Here is a 17,043-nt window from a genome sequence, read left to right on the forward strand (position 1 = left end):
AGTCGATTTGTGTCTGCATCATAAAGTTATTCTCGATTGAAGATGTCAGTTTATGAGCCAAATTCTCGTCATTTACGGGAGGTTTTAATTTTCTGCTTCAATATGAAGAAATCTGCGGCTCATCGAATGCTCTCAAATATTTATGGTGAGACCGCTATTAGTGAAAGAACGTGTCGTGAGTGGTTTCAACGCTTCAAGAACGGTGATTTTGACGTCGAAGACCGGCATAGCGGTGGAAGAGAGAAGGTTTTCGAAGATGCAGAATTGGAGGCATTACTTGATCAAAACTCGCGTCAAAATCAAGAAGAATTGGCACGATCATTGGGAATGACTCAACAAGCCATTTCAAAACGCCTCAAAGTCATGGGAATGATTCAGAAATAAGGAAATTGGGTGCCATACGAGTTGAAGCCGAGATATGTTGAACGGCATTTGTTTGCTTGTGAACAGCTGCTTGAAAAGTAAAGACAGAAAGGATTTCTGCATCGCATTGTTATTGGGGACGAAAAATAGGTTTATTACAATAACCCCAAGCGCAGAAAATCATGGGAAGTTCCCGGCCATGCTTCCGTCGACGGCAAAACCGAATATTCACGGCTCCAAGGTCATGCTCTGTATTTGGTGGGACCAGTGTAGTGTATTATGAGCTGTTAAAACCGACTGAAACAATCACAGATGATCAGTATCGAACGCAATTGACGCGTTTGAGCCGAGCATTGAAAGACAAACAGCCGCAATGCAACGAGAGACACGATAAAGTGATTTTGCAGCATGACAATGCTCGACCTCATGTTGCGAAAGTGGTCAAGACATACTTGAAATGGGAAGTCCTACTCCACCCGCCGTATTCTCCAGACGTTGCTCGCTCTGACTATCACTTGTTTCAATGGCACATAGCCTGGCTGATGAGCACTTCCGGTCTTATGAAGAAGTAAAAAATTGGATCGCCTCAAAAGATGACCAGTTTTTTCGACGCGGGATTCGTACGTTGCCCGAAAGATGGGAGAAAGTAGTGGCCAGCGATGGACAATATTTTGAATCAAATGTATAAGTTTTTTACAATAAAGCCTCGAATTTCGGAAAAAAAACGGCGGAAGCAAAGTTGTATACCTAATACGTTCATACATACATATGTATGTACATGCATACATGTTCATTCGTATATACATATATATGTTTACGTACATTCATACATATATACATACGGGTTTTACGTGCGCGACGTGATGTTCAATCATATTCTTGTCAACTTTGGACATCTTTTCGACGATATCATGGTTCTATTCGTTGAACACGGTAGTGTACAATGGTACGCGGGATCTAGTCCAATACGTATGAAGATATGTACATACGATGAACGTATGTATGTATGAATGTATGTACGAATGAACATGTATGCATGTATGTATGCATAAATGTATGTATGAACGTATGTACATATGTATGCACGTATGTAAGCATGTACGTATGAACGTATATACGAATGAAAAATATATACTTTGCGCAGTACGTACGCGCACACACACACACACACACACACACGCGCGCGCGCGCGCACGCACACGCACACGCGCGTGTATACGACATAATAGTAAAGCATCTTTCGGTTGATGAGTTAAGTTTAACAGGTAAAAGTGCATAAGTCCTTCTCGGTCGGAAACGTCGATGACGGCAGTTGTGACGAAGACGTATGATGTTGCATAAGTGTAATATAAAAATTTTTTTCTACATTCGACATGTTACAACATGTTTTGTGGTTAGATTACTCTGTTGAATATGTAGAAACACAATTTTCCAGTTTCGCATAAGTCAAGCGTACCGATTGCAGCAATACTTGTCGCCAATGATTATAAGTAAGTGAACATCTGTTTGATCAACAACTATTGAGTGAATATCGTTTTTCAAGGGAACGTGTATGAACACGTATAACAATTATAATACATAATCTTATAATACTACTGTAGTTCCATCCATATTTGCGTTAAGATTGAAAAGGACTTGCGCAGTTTATAGAATTGTCTATGTACGTATGTATATAAATTCATACCGAAATATTTAGGCAATAAGATCAGCTTTGATCGAATATAGAATTTCTTTTACTTAATTGATGGAATTAAAATTTGTTTATCTAATTAAAGAAATTTTTTATTTGATTTATAACGTATATATTGTATATATATATATATATATATATATATATATATGTATATATAACATGTGTGTGTGTGTGTGTGTGTGCGTGCGTGTGTGTGTGTGTGTGTGTGTGTGTGCGTGCGTGTGTGTGTGTGTGTGTGTGTGTGTGTGCGTGCGTGTGTGTGTGTGTGTGTGTTATTTCTTGTTGAAGCTTTACTTATAAGCATTTTACATCAGAAACAAAAATCTTTTATGAATAAAATTAATATTTCCTGTAATTAAAAAAGTAATCAAATATTGTAAGATAAATGTATAAAAATAAGAATTAAATTAATAATGTATAATTATATGAAATAAATTTGAAAACTGTATAGCTAATGTCACGAATTTACCTCTGTAGAAAGTTTGTTTGCAGCAATTTAATTTTAATTCTATTATAACAATAAATGATTGTTGTTATTAAACAATGATTTGATTTATAGCAGTGAACATAGACCGTACAAGAGCGTTCGAAGAAATAATGTATTTATTTTTTAATAGTTTAGATTGACCAATAATGTTGGTCTCTTATACTTTTAACAAGAATTCATAACGTTTTTAACATTAAAGTTACACGAGTAAAATTCAAATTATTCATAATAACTTAAGATTTCGGACCGAACGTTTGCACGGAAACATTGAAACATATTCGTTTTAGCATTTTATTTTTACTCATACATTTAGAATTACACTTTTTTTATTACGATTTGAACATGCATCATATCTGTAATATATTTAATGTGAAATTTATTAATGTTAAAATAGACGTAACAAATTCTTCGAATTAAGTAAAAGAAACTCAGATCGCGTTGAGAGATGTCATGACCGTTTTTGCATTCAATAATAAAAAATTACATCGTAGCTTACATATTTATAAAGCATTAATTTAAAGAATCTTTAATGTAACAATATTGTAATTATTTTTTTTTGTCTACTTACATTCAATAAGTGTGACAATATTCAATAACAAAGAGATATGTATGTCACCTCTGGAATCGATTTAAAATCTTTTTGAAATATCGTTAACACATAAGGAAAAGACGCTTTTTTGATGCATGCCTAATTTGATTGTTTATACAAGGATTTATCGTTGGAAGGAAATTTATCGTGAAGGAAGTGACAGTGTTGGAACGGAGCCATTCTCTCATTTTTACATGTCCCATGCCATGGAATTTCTTAACAAAATCCGAAAAAGACTGCGCTTCCTGGCTGAGTGCTTCTCACTATGGATTGCAATAGGAAAACTGGATGATTCCGTACAGCACGGTGAAACATCTGATTATAATGGCTATAATTGGTGTGGAAGAGAATGATGATAATAAGGCTTTTATATACGTTAAAGGATTTGCGAATAGCGTTAAAATACGTTAAAATGTGCGAATAGCTGGCTGATATACTCGATAGCGACGATTCGACAATTGAGACTCTGCTGATTACAAAGATATAGATTCTTTATATAAAATCTAGATGTTACTAATACTGTATGATTTGGAAATGTTAAGAATTGTGCGTTACAAAAGGTTTTTAAAATATACTGATGGTCGCAATGCCTGAAAGAAATGTATCAAGTTTAAAAAATAAAATGTAAGATTTCTTTTTAAATATGTTTTGATTTCTTTTCTCGAAATTCATTTTTGAAAAGAGAATAGGAGCAGACAGACTTTATTGTCGTTGGCCCTTAGATAAAAGATATTCGATATCGTTAGAGAGCATATCTTATGATGTGTGTCAATTTGATATCCTTCGACCACATCGACTGTTCTTTAAAGTATGTATATAAAAAAAAAGTCCCCTCCCTTTTGGGATGTGTGAAAAAAATGTGGAAAGGAATACTGTTTAAAAGAAGAGCTCCGAGCAATGTTACCGCATCAGTCATTCAGAGAGCTTCAACAGATTTCAGATAGCTATTGCTAATTATAAGTTCTTCGAGAAAATAAAATATCTCAAGCCATAAACTATTACGTTCTAATTTAACATAATGAGGCGTGCAAGAGACAGTAATTTCATTCCCAATAAACACTCAATGGTATAAGAAACGTGTAAAAATATTTATAACCATACGTATTGTACGTGTAAAAAATGTATATGATAAACGTATATAATTTGTGGATATGTCCACAACCCATCCCATTTTATATACGTTTCCAACAGTTCTTGATCATTTCCCAATTTTCGCAATCGAGATATTATTTCTAAAGCGCCAAATATCGTTAGCTTGGCGCGCGGAGAGTGAGACAATCGTCCCGCTCACTGCCGCGAGCCTCTAATCTCGAACGGCGCGGCGCGTCTGCTAAGCCATCCCTGCTCCTCGCGGCCCGCGCGCCGTGCGCTCGATGGGTCGTACCATCGGCAATAGTAGGTCGGACGCGTATATTCGGCTATCTTTAAATGTTAAAATATCGTTAATTATTGCGAGCATTGCAAAATAGTAGAGGACTTTTCTACTCAGTTTAGTCCGTTCTACCTGCTCGGAACGAGTGGGGCCGTATATTCATGACACTCTGTATAAACATATTTATATATGTATTTATAGGTGTATTTATAAATGTATTGGGTCATCTAAAAAGTATCCGCGGTTTTTTGTCACTAGATGGTGTTGATGTCAACACTATCTAGTGACAAAAAACCGCGGATACTTTTTAGATGACCCAATACATTTATATTTAATATTAGATAAACGTGTATAATCCGTGCACATGTCGATGCATCCCATTTTATTTGTACGTATATGTAAACTCATTTATATACGTATTTATAGTCTTATTTATAAACGTATTGTATATGTGTGTGTGTGTGTGTGTGTGTGTGTGTGTGTGTGTGTGTGTGTGTGTGTGTGTGTGTGTGTGTGTGTACGTGTATAATATATTGTATATATATATATATATGTGTGTGTGTATAGGGTGTTTCACAACTATTGAATTTCCTCTTAAGGACATATTCTTGAGATAATTTTGAGACGAAAATCCTAATACAAAAATGTCGATTATAATAGTTTTTGAATTATAATTTAAAGTTAAAGATAGTGTAATTCGAAAACTATTATAGCCTCGATATTTTCGTATTAGGATTTTCGTCTTAGAATGTTCAAAAGAATTCAAAAATAATAACAGAGGTTCTAAAAGTAAAATGGTTTTTTACTACTTGTAAGAATTTAAAATTAGCTATTATTTAAAAAATTATTGTAGCCTCCACATTTTTGTATTAGAATTTTCGTTTCAAAATTTCCTCAAAATGTCCTTAAGAGGAAATTTGGTAATTTAATTTAATTTAATTTAATTTAATTTATTGCAAAGCTATAAGAAAAAAACTGCATGTTAACAGAGTAACAGACATAAAGTATGAAACAATAGATTATAGTTAACAGAAACATAAATACAATATACAATAGTAATTTTATACAATATACAATAGTAACTTGCAAATGGTTTGGCGTCAGTAAAATTGTTGTTACAAAATCTACCAGTAACAAAACCAGAATAAGACAACAATAAGAATAATAAGACGTAAATTAATAGCTGAAAACATACACACACACATACACTCACATACACACACGTGCATACACACACCAATCACATCAGTCTCGTTTCATTGCGTCACTCACAATCGAATATTATGAATGACACAATGAAACGCGAGACAGCGAAACGAAAGGAGGATAGAGAGAGAGAGAAGTTTTTATTGAATCAGGAAGGGAATTAAAATGTTTGACAGAGGTGTAAGAAAAAGCAGCCTTAGTGGACTGATATATGGGGAAGGATAAGTAATCTTGGTATCTGGTGACAAGAGGATTAAAAGAAGAATGATGCTCAGAGTTCAACTGAAGGAGACGACGCAGATATAGAGGAATATTGAAGCGAAGGAGAGAAAATACAAGATAGCACAGATGGAGAATAAAACGTTGCCAAATTTTAAGCCAGCCAGATAATATGTGGTCGTATTTACGAACACAATAGGAGAAGCGGAGACAAGAATTTTGGATTCGCTGTACACGATTTAGCAGATGTTGGTTAAAAGCAGGAACGTAGACATCAGCATAATCAAATAGAGAAATAACAAGTAATTGAGAAGTGTGGAGTTTTTGAGAGCAGGAAAGGATGCGAAGGGGATAAAGAAGACGTAAACGAACTTAAGCAGTACGACACTTGACGGCCACGTGTGACTCGAATGACCATGAAAAGTCAACATGGACATCAAGAATCTTAATAGAGGAGGAGCGAGGAATTGGAATAGAATTAAAAGAAATGTCGAAAAACTGAATACGGGATAACAATAATGAGAAACCGATAATTAGTAAGGATGATTTAGAAGGATTTAGATATAGGACATTATTAGTGGACTATTCGGCGATAGATTTTAAGTCTGTATTCAAAGAACAGGTTGCTAAAACATCAAATGAGTGAAAGGATTTAAGAAGAATTACGTCATCTGCATATATGAAGAGCTCGGAGGACAGAGAAACATTAAACAAAAGAGAAAAAGATATTAAAGAATAAAGGTCCGAAAATGGAACCCTGGGGAACACTAAAGAGAACGGCACGAGTAGATGAAAAAAGAGGAAAAGGATTATATACGAGGACTTGCTGCGTATAGTTTGTAAGGAACGAGCAGATTAGCGAGAGAACAGGGTGAGAGAGACCGCATAACTTTAGTTTAGCTAAAAGTAGATCATAATTGACGATATTGAAAACTTTTGTAAAGTCAAGCGCAACGATGGAGATAAGGCGACAATTGTCGAAATTACGAAGCACGATATTAGAAATATGAAGCAATTTCGTTGTCGTGCTGTGAGATCGACGAAAACCAAACAGGAAGGAAGGATATTAAAATTGGAGACAAAGGCTGAGATTAAGCTGAGAGAAATAGATATATATTGAAGCAGCTTTGAGAGGAAAGGGGAGAGCGAGATAGGGCGAAAAGATGAAGAAGAAGAAGGGTTATTAGTAAGAATGGGAAGAATTGAGTGTTTGAGGACGAGAGAAAGGTACTGTGAGAGAGAGAGAGAGAGAGAGAAATTTAACATATAGAGAAGGGGATCAAGACATTGAGAAAGGCACAGTTGGAGCATACGATCGGAGAGATCAAGAGGCCCAGCGGAAGTCAGGCGAATGCGCTTAAAAATACTGTAGAGATCACTCCTAGTATTTTAAGTTATTGGAGCAAATTTGATCAAGGAAACGTGAGGAGAGAAGAAAAGAAGGTGAGTAAAAGAGTTAGAGGAATAAAACGAAAAAGGTAGAGTTATTATAAAGAAAATTATTCAGAATGAAAGGGTTTCTGAGGTGCAGAGGTATAGAAGCAGAGGAGGATTGTGCACCATCAAGGACATGAAGATTCTTCCAGAATTGGAGCGAAGAATCAATTGTAAGGGAGGTAGAGAGGAAGGACTTTTTCTCATGACAAACAGCAATATTCACGTCGTTCCGCAAACTCTTGTAGCCCATCAGTCCGCAGGAGACTGAGATTGCCTGAATCTAAAAAGGGTACGTCTCTTCAGCTCAATGAGCTGTCGGACTGCACCATTCAGTTACGGAGCGGTAGGACGAAAAACACAAGTAATCGAGGCAAGTCGGTCAAAAATTACAGTAAGAAAGGCCGTAAAGTAAGAGACCATTCATCAACATGCGACGCCGCATATAAAGGGGACGAGTCTATCAGCCCCAGCTCAATGACCTCAGGCATGATTGCATGAATGTTACGCGAGACAGACACATGACCAGGGCGACGCGGAATAGCCAGCGTCGCATGAATGGTAAAATGGTCACACACTGGTCTCATCACTGACTCCGCACTCAACCACATTAATGCTTGACGACACAAAAATAAGATCCAAGGTGGTTGCCGAATTACATGTTAAGCGAGTTGGAGCATCAATTAATTGCCTAAGAGAAAACAGCGACGCGATATCGAATAACGAGTTTGGTGTTATGAGTCAATTTGACCAAATATGTTTTGGACATTGAAATCACCCAAGCACACAATCACATCGATTATACATGCCGCATAGGACAGACATAACTCTATAAAATGCAAGTCCTGCATCAGGAAAGCAGCGCACACGGAGGGCGATATACACAGACGACCGCTACCCGTTGATCGCGAGCAAGATGGAGAGACACAGCAACAGTGTCAGTGAGAGTACCCACCGGCGGGACGCCCAAGCCGATCGGGGAGAATTGGAAAGATTCATCGATAGCACGATACGACCTCCGCGGCGGCTCATAGATATGTCTGAGCGAATGAGCACGTAGTTCCGCAACCAAGTCTCCCCGACGGCCAGAATATCTAAACTGTGGCGATAACGTCTCTAATCAACGCAACATGCGGAACGAGCGGCCTAACGTTGATATGCGCAACACGCAGTCCACCATTGCGAGAGATACCCGAATCCAAAACCGAAAATGAATCTGCAGGAAGTCACGCAGGGCCACCTCCTCCGGAGGGGCAGGGGGCCGGGATGAGAGGGAGCGGACGGGGTTGAAACGGACCTGAGGACGGAGAGAAATGAATCCGGGAGATGTAACGAGGGCGTATCATTCCCTAACGCGAAAATAAGTGATCCCTCTAAGTATCTAAACACGCCCAATACTATGCGCTGCCGTCAGTCGTCAGTCAACGAGTCTCAGCAAAAACACGCCACTCAGATGCCGTAGGCCGCTCGCAAATAGAGATTCTCCCAGCCGTCCAGGAGCCGCAGACATCAATGCATTCAGTCCATCCCTCCGATGAGCCCTGGCGATCAGTTCGTTGCGCCTCGCCATTGTCATAAATTTAACAACGTGGAGACGAGGACGAGTCCCTGGCAAGAATCCTGAAGGCCCACAATCTCCGATGAAGACACTGAGACATCAAGGAAGGATGAAACTTTTGTTATGGTCTCAGTGCAGTTTTCTAAAGGGACCTTTGGTAAACCAAATACGATGAGCTCATGATCTCTCTGCCCATTGATTATGCGCTTAAAACTAGCAGACAGTTCATCCGGCAAGGCATGAAAACCATCGATAGAAATCGCAAAACCAGCACGCACCTCTCTCTCTCAGTCTAACGAGGCGCTCCTCAAGGATGATCTGCCTTGCACTCACAGCAACCAGATCGACGGATAGGCTATCTGTCGCCGCCGCCAGTCAACCCGTCGCACCCTCAACATCCCTTAGATGTAGCACCTTATCAAACTTCACCATCCTAGCGTTTCTGTCTCCAGAATGGGCTCGAGACGATCTAAAAGACTAAATCCTGACAATAGGAGCAATTCTATGCTCCAAAGAAGAGATGGATTTAGTTAAAGTAGACAAGGAAGACTTAACTACAGAAAAAGCAGATGAGAGGCATCCGGAAAGAATGCCATCGTACTCCGTCATTCTCGTCAGGTAGAGGTGAGAGAAAAGGCGGGCAAGCAGCCAAAGAGGCATCAGCCCCAAGTAGAGACGGTCCATTCCCGCAAAAACAGAATCACAATCTTCAGAGGGACGCAAACCATTATCAGCACCACAGAAAGCGCAAGGGCGCTTATGCGAAATAAAGTGGTTTACATTTGGTACACATCGACTCATGTTAAAGTACACGAAGTTAGATACAGTACATGAGAATGTGTTTACGCGTAGGATCGCACGAACAAAGCGCGCAACAAATTAATAAAATAATTATTTATAACTATGTCTGTCCTTAAAAAAAGGCAGAAGCGAATGACAAATATAATTAAATAATAACGATAACGAATATAACGGCTAGATTTGAAAATACAAATAAATAATGTAAAATATATATAGTAATGTAAAATTATGACGTGATTATAGAAATTATTACGCAGTTACAAAATATTACAAGAATGTAATGAAAAACACACAACTAACGTTGTACAAACGCACTAATAGAGTAACAAAAACGCAGAAAGATCGCGTCACTCACTCACAGAGATTAATCAGAGTAGAAACTATATTATTAAGGATGAGTATAGAGTGGTTTGTGATATCAATTCTTTTGTCTATGGGTAATTTACGCACATTATACTTAATGCTATGCTTTTAATGCAATCAAATACAATGTTTCTTTTATTGGTTGTGAGCAAGGCAAAATTTTCACCCAATTATAAAAAACATTGAACTCCAATAGGAATATCCGACAGATAACAAATTAACGAATCATTGTTTGCGGATTGTAGATAATGTAAGAGGTATATTAGAGAGAGGAAAAGAGTTAGGGTGTATAACCACTGGACAAAAAGTTTGGTTTATCGATGCGTGCCTCAGACATCGGTGCAATCAAAATAGGTTTAATATTTATATAATCTTGTTTCTTCTTTTTATTAGAGAGCCAATTTATTTTATTAGCATCTAGACATCTCCTTTCTTTAATGTAGAAAAAGTAATAAGATTTTTCTTGAATGTTCAAAAATTTATCACAAATCTCTGTTGGTAAAATTTGCGATAGGCTGCCTACAAGATAGAAAAGATGCATTCTGTCAACATGATTTTTCCTGTGCGCATCATTAAGTTCTAAATGTAATATTTTATGAATAAACAATTCTTTATAACGGATAAATTTATGTTTAGATGATGAAATAAAACATCGGAATTTGTCAATTTCTGTAAATGTGTGGAGTGATCTTATTCTTAATACAATATTTGAAGAATCTTATTTGTAAATTGTTCTTAATGATAGATTTATGAAATTTTATCCATAGATTGAGGTTATTAACTGCAAAATGGTAATCAAAATGGTAATCATAATATATATATTTAAAGAATGAAAAAAGTATTCCACGCATTTTACAACCAGCGTAAAATTATTCTATTGTTGTCGGATCCTGTTTTTCATGCAAAAAATATTACTCTTATCATAAATATTTTGATAGAAAATGATTTTTCGCTTAAGTTAATTTTTGATACCATTAATAATACAATATAATCAAGGATATAACTCGGAAAAAGATATCTAGAACTAATAACTTAGAGAATAATAAAGAATCTATTAATCTATCTTGGTTCACCGTGCCTTATGTGCCGATTTTAACAGAAAAATTCAAACAATTCAATAGAAATGATATCAAGGTCTCTTATTACAGTACAAACAAATTAAAGAACTTCATCAAAGTACATAAAGATCCTTTGGACTCCCTCTCTCGCAATCTAATGTTGTTTACAAGATAAACTGCAATGATTGTGATGCATCTTACGGGACAAACGGGGAGAAAGTTGAAAACTCGGATTTTAGAACATCATATTGGAACACCACCTCTAAATCGGTAATAACGGATCATCGATCACAATTGGGTCATGACTTTGATTGGAATAATATTTAAATCTTGGATGAAAAACCGATTTACAATAAGCGCCTTGTTTTAGAGATGCTTAATATTAAAAAACAGAGTAATAGGTCTTACAGACGAACACAGAAGGTCTTCACAAATCATACATTCCGATAATAAACAATGTTTGACTTTGCATTACCAAGATTTATCGCAGTACAGCCGAATCCGTCGAGAACGTTTTTCGCTGCTTTTTATTTTATTTTATAAATTGGACGTTACACGCTTATAATATGTGATATTAAATTCTTTTTAATCGTTTTTGACATTTGACGTTTTTTTTTGTAAGATTAACATGATTTTTCTCAATTTTCGGATTATGAAGTGAGTTTTTATCAGAGAGACGTATTATGCTTGTACTAAATAAAAAAATTTTTTAATTTTGATAATGTTTCTATGTTTCTTTATATTCTCTCTAGAACAACGAAATTTTCGTAATCGATCAACTAATCGTTTGACGAGCAATTTTCCGTTTTCTCTGTTTTAACTCTCACCTGATAATGTAACGAAATAGTCGCTTTCTTTTGAATAATGTATTATACTGCGCCGGGAAATAAAATAATTCTTTGTACATTTGAAGAGGGCCTAAATATAAGGTCGAAACATGTAATGTTATTGTATTCTAACGGTTTAACTTTTGTTCTTTCTATAATTCGATTTATTATTTTTGTCTTTAATTATACTTATGTATTAATCAAATAATGAGGATTTTATTAAGTTTTTGACTATTATTAGCCCTTTATATTTCGTTGGATTTGGATTAGATTTAATGACAAAGACAGCAGATATTTGTTGTGATGATTGCATTTTTGTTACATATTTTGGTTGATTTTAAAGTGTACTATTCTAATTGTTTGTTGCAGCAAAAAATCTTTATCACTCTTTTTTTCGTAAAGATACACTTTCTTATTTTTTTTATCTTTTCAGTCTCCAAATTGTTATTTTCATTTGAATTTTCAGTACTTGAACTATCTTCTGTATTTTCTGTAGTATCGTCTGAATTATCAGTATTTGAAATCGGAGACGGACTTCTTACAATTCGTTTTTTAGATGACATTTTCGAATCTTTATGTTTCTTTTTACGTTTTATAGTCGGCATGTGATCAAATTATCGCTATTTTGTAATTCATTACATTTAGAATCAACTAAATTATTATTTTCCTCAATAATTTTTGTTGTTTAATTATCTAATAAAGTGACTTGTTCAATATAATTATTCATAAATTTCTCAGCCGCATCATAATTATCTAAACATTTAGATAAATGAACATTAAAACACAGATATTTGAAGATAATTTTACATATAGTAAGTTGAATAAGTTTTAAAGATATATATTCAATATACATATCATCTGTATGTAGAACAGAATTAACATTAAATTTTTCCATGACAAATCGTAGATTACATTAGATTTCAATAATGCTTTAAATTTTACTTCAGATTTGATATTTGGCCAGTAACAGATTGAATTATTATCTGTTAATCAGATAAGAAGAACGACTGCACATTCTTTCTCCAGAGTTTCATTTAAAAATTGTATCATTACATAAACACTCATAGAGCTAATAGGATTTATAGTATTTTTCAGTAATTTTCTTATTCAGTATTTTTTATATTGGAATATATTAAGAAAATATATTTTAAATTATTTATAAAATAATTTAATGCAATTATTTTAATTATTATTTAATCATTTATCAATGATCATTTTTCGTTTAGATTCGTGTTATAAATGTATGTGTATAAATTAAAGTAATGTTTACAAGAATTTCTCCACGCAATTAAAATACAATATTTCTTTTGCAATCTATATATGTACAGCCCTAAAAAATATGCTTAGAAATGCAACTATTTATGTAAGGACATATGAAAAAGTATTATATAACAAATTAATGTAACTTAAAACTAATGTATATAAATTTTTATAAAATCTTTACATTATTTATCTTTGTAAATTATTTATGTCATTGTTGAAATGCAGCATATCCATTTTTCATTAGAAAAAGCAGGCATTTATGATTTATTTCTTCCACGAAAAATGTAATTGATAAGTCATGATCGTAAACAAAAAATATTCTTAATTTGGAAGATGGAATAATAGTGTTGTACAGATCACATATATATAAAAGATGTTTACACATTTATAACGTTCTTCTGTTTAATTACAACAATTTTATTATAAATTGAAATAATGTTGTTTGGTCTTTTTACAGAAAGTTTGAAACGTTTAAAGTAAAGCATTTAAATGAACTTTCATTTTGCGATTTATCAATTTGTTTTGGAACATACTCTGGAATATACTGTTAAGAGAACAATTTAAAAATAAAGTATTTAGTTCTGTAATTCGATTTACTTATTGAAATGGAAGCCTAATACCACGAACTAATCTTTTTATTTTACCTAAATAATTTTCATATGGAAAGCAACTAAAACTTTCTAGTGGACCGTATATTTCTACATCTTTGCAAATATGAAGTAAAGAATATATATCATACACTACAAAGCATGACCCATATATCGTTACTGACTGCCGAACGAATTGAATTATAGCTTGTTTTGCAATATACAAATATGAAACAATCAATGATTTGCTACTTAATATTGTTACAATTATATGTAGTAATAGCAGATGATTGTACTCTTTTACTGTCTAGATTATTATACATTACAATAGGAGAAAGATATATTAAAAGTTCCGGAATTTTAAAGCTTTCCGTCTTTTTATCTCCTTAAAACTACGAGGTTTTCTAGCAAATTCGTTTGATACATATTTTTGTAATTGTCATCATCAATTCATATTAGCTAAATTTGCTTTCGATAATTTATATTTACGTATTCCTTCTATCATATAGTTTACTATTATTCGTTTTATAACACCTAAATCTATCAAGTGCATAGGATCTAAAGGAAATTGTGTCACTAATCCTATTATCTTTAATTTTAAGTAAAGGAGATTTACCTTTAATATGTATACAATTAAGATTTGATGAAAAATCATTATTCTTTCTTTCTTTGTATTCTTTTTTTACCGGGTAGTATAATTTTTTTTTCTAAATGAGACTTAGAAAATTTATTCCAGTTTTTTCTACTATAACATTTTTCGCAATCATGTTTACTCGTATGTCCCATAGTCATTGTTAAAATTGCTCTTGCAGAAACGTCACAAATAAAAGCTCTTATTTTTATTTTGAATACATTACCTTTATATTCAATATTATTTAAGAGTAAAAAATTTATTTCTTCTATGAAATTATATAAAAATAATTCCAACGGATCAGGTTTTCCGCTTCCACAAAATAAACCAATTATACACGGCAAATCATCAATTAATACATCACTTCGTAATAATATAGGCCAAATCTCAGTTGAACTATTTTTAAATAGTGGTAAACCGTCAATGTTAAAATTTAATGGAATAACATTATTTATTAACATTATTTTTAAACCATCCTTTAATTTTTGTTGTAATTTCATTTCTATACCAAAATAACACATATCACCATTATTTAAAGAAAATGTGTTTGTGTATGTTTTGAAATCTTTAAGAGAGATCTTATAGTAAGTGGTAAATAATTATATATTTGTTTCAACATTTGCAATAGTTCGTCGATTGCACTATATTTGATGTTATTTTTGAGAACCCAGTTACGCAAGTTATTTGTTTGAAATATTTTAGTTTCATTTTGATCATTACATTTTGATTCATTACATTTTGAATGATTATTTTCGTTTGGATCATGAACAGACAAACATCCTGTTTGATAATTGTACTTGTACATGGAGAATGTTTCTATATTAAAATTATCAGTACACTAATTGGAAATAAACTCTGTTCATGTATATGTACATTATCGCTGGTATAATCATTATTTTCACAATTTGATTCAGTTTTATTTATACTAGAATATAATTTGATATATTTTTGGAGATTTCATTATCAGATAATAGTTTAATATTAATAAAATTAAATTCTCTCTCTCTCTCTTTCTCTCTCTCTCTCTCTCTCTCTCTCTCTCTCTCTCTCTCTCTTTCTCTCTCTCACATAAAATCTGTCTTTGTAACAGTTTGAAATACAAGCTTTTTATTATCTTTAGCATTTAATTGTGTGGAGATAGAAGAAATATCATTTTTTAAAGTATTGCAACTTGCATTACTTTTAATTTACGTTCAATTTTATTATATAGACGCAATTGTCGTTTACTAATAATTTCCTTTTCTAGAGGCATATTAAATAAATTATTTTTAAAAATAAAGAATATAAATTTAAACTAAAAAATACCTTTTTATCCGGATTTAAAAACATAATATATATATATATATATATATATATATATATATATATATACATATGTATATATATATATATGTAGGTATATATGGATATTCATGCAGATATTCTCTATGTCCATTTTTATGCAATATTAAAATTATATACATATATACGTTATATATACATATATACATATATATATATATATATATATATATATATATATATATATATATACAGGGTGCGTCAGGTATTTGAGGACACTCACATATGTGCTTGTCACTTCGCAACAATATATTTTTCTTTCTTTTTTCCTTTCGGATCATAAATGGATGGCAATAAGCTAACTCATGAAATGAAAAGACACGCTGTTATCGTCGCTATACACGCGAATCACAGCGAATTTTTGAATCTCGCCCGATCGTTTGTTCACAAAATTCGTCGAGAGTTAGAAGTATCTAATGCAATGTTCAAAGTGTTGCCAAGCGCAAAACACATAAAGCACGTTCAGACACAGTTAGAACATCACAGTTTGTGCAGCAAGTCCAGGGCATTATTGCCCCCCAAATCACATAACCCCAAACATGTGGCCACCTAGCTCCCCTGATCTTAATCCTTTAGATTACTATGTATGGGACGTTGTAGAACGGGAGACCAATAAACATTCCCATAACACGCTTGATTCCCTCAGAGCAGCTATTGCCAGAGTAATGACACATATGGACAAGGCTCCTTTGGTTCGAGCATGCAAACATTTTCGGCAGAGAATTGAAGCTGTTATTGCTGCTGAAGGTGATTTTATCGAATAATTGTATTGCCTACGAGTTACTTACTTTGCTGTAAAAAAGTCAATAAAATACAATAAGTTTTCTAAGAAATATACGCATTTTAGTTTTATAGTCAATATGTCCTCACATGCCTGACGCACCCTGTATATATATATATATATATATACATATGAAACACGTATCCATATATTGACAAAATACATGTCGACTAAACCCTAAAATGATATTGATCATAGGAAAAAGTGATACTATGTACCGATATTGACTGCGAGTACTGAAAATACGTAACTATAGATTTTCAGTATTGACAGTGTACATTGATACATGTTCCTAATAGCATTTTTCCTGTCGTATGTCATTTTAGGTCAGGATGTGATATGTATTAGCTATACATAAATATATTACACATATAACGTTACGTTTAATAAAAAGATGTAGAAGTTAATCATGTTAAAATAGTGTGTACTTAAATATAATACACATAGGCAATATTGCATATATGCATACT

At 33.6% G+C, this 17,043-nt stretch overlaps 1 protein-coding gene and 1 pseudogene across 9 annotated transcripts in view; one reads left to right on the top strand and one right to left on the bottom strand.

The window, feature by feature from the left end:
• The window catches only part of NfI (Nuclear factor I), a 380,015-nt gene that overhangs the window by 329,670 nt on the left and 33,302 nt on the right, over positions 1–17,043 (top strand). The window lies entirely within an intron of this gene.
• On the bottom strand, positions 12,533–15,100 carry LOC147910838 (uncharacterized; annotated as a pseudogene).

This window comes from Acromyrmex echinatior, chromosome 1, assembly GCF_024713525.1.
Source record: "Acromyrmex echinatior isolate Ae372 chromosome 1, ASM2471352v2, whole genome shotgun sequence".
Lineage (NCBI taxonomy): Eukaryota > Metazoa > Arthropoda > Insecta > Hymenoptera > Formicidae > Acromyrmex > Acromyrmex echinatior.